Source organism: Papaver somniferum, unplaced genomic scaffold, assembly GCF_003573695.1.
Source record: "Papaver somniferum cultivar HN1 unplaced genomic scaffold, ASM357369v1 unplaced-scaffold_23940, whole genome shotgun sequence".
Classification (NCBI taxonomy): Eukaryota; Viridiplantae; Streptophyta; class Magnoliopsida; order Ranunculales; family Papaveraceae; genus Papaver; species Papaver somniferum.
Genome location: NW_020634309.1, coordinates 478 through 1,000, shown reverse-complemented (window position 1 = coordinate 1,000; position 523 = coordinate 478). Strand labels below are relative to the sequence as shown.

At 40.0% G+C, this 523-nt stretch overlaps 1 long non-coding RNA gene across 1 annotated transcript in view; it reads left to right on the top strand.

Moving 5' to 3' along the window:
- The first annotated feature begins 71 nt into the window (after positions 1 to 71).
- LOC113340803 overlaps positions 72 to 523 on the top strand; it is a 929-nt gene continuing 477 nt past the window's right edge. Inside the window, exon 1 of the long non-coding RNA XR_003355651.1 lies at positions 72 to 196. This is a non-coding gene — a long non-coding RNA (uncharacterized LOC113340803). The remainder of the gene's footprint in view (positions 197 to 523) is intronic.

The window sequence follows — 523 nt, the reverse complement described above, 5'->3', positions numbered from 1 at the left end:
ATTTTCGCAGTTATTAGCCACTGACCAGCAACACTTATTTCTTAAATAAATGCCATTCTTTACAGGTTATTCTGTACCATACAGCCTAACTATATTGTTTGCTCTAACAGGAAGAGTAACCGCAGAAAGTGTAGTTTACAGCTTTGGCACCCTGTTGCTTGATCTTCTTAGTGGCAAGCATATTCCCCCGAGCCATGTGAGTTCTTATCTTTTATAATTTTAACAGGCGCTTAAATAAGTCATTTATTCAGCTGTTCTAGCCACAAGATTAGAAGCTAAAACTTGTAGGCAAAAATGTTTTCTTAGATTTTGTGTCCACTGAGCTGTTTATTGGTAACAAGGTTTGACACAACAATTGATTACGCTTCAGTTGCCCCTTTTCTTCAAAGTAGGAAATAAAACTCCACTGCAGCACAATCTACCACCGCTTTTTCCTCACTTCAGCTTCAAACTGGTCTTATACCGAAGGTCTGATAATTTAAAACTGGTTTTAGGACTTTGCATGGGGGGGGGGGGGGGGGGG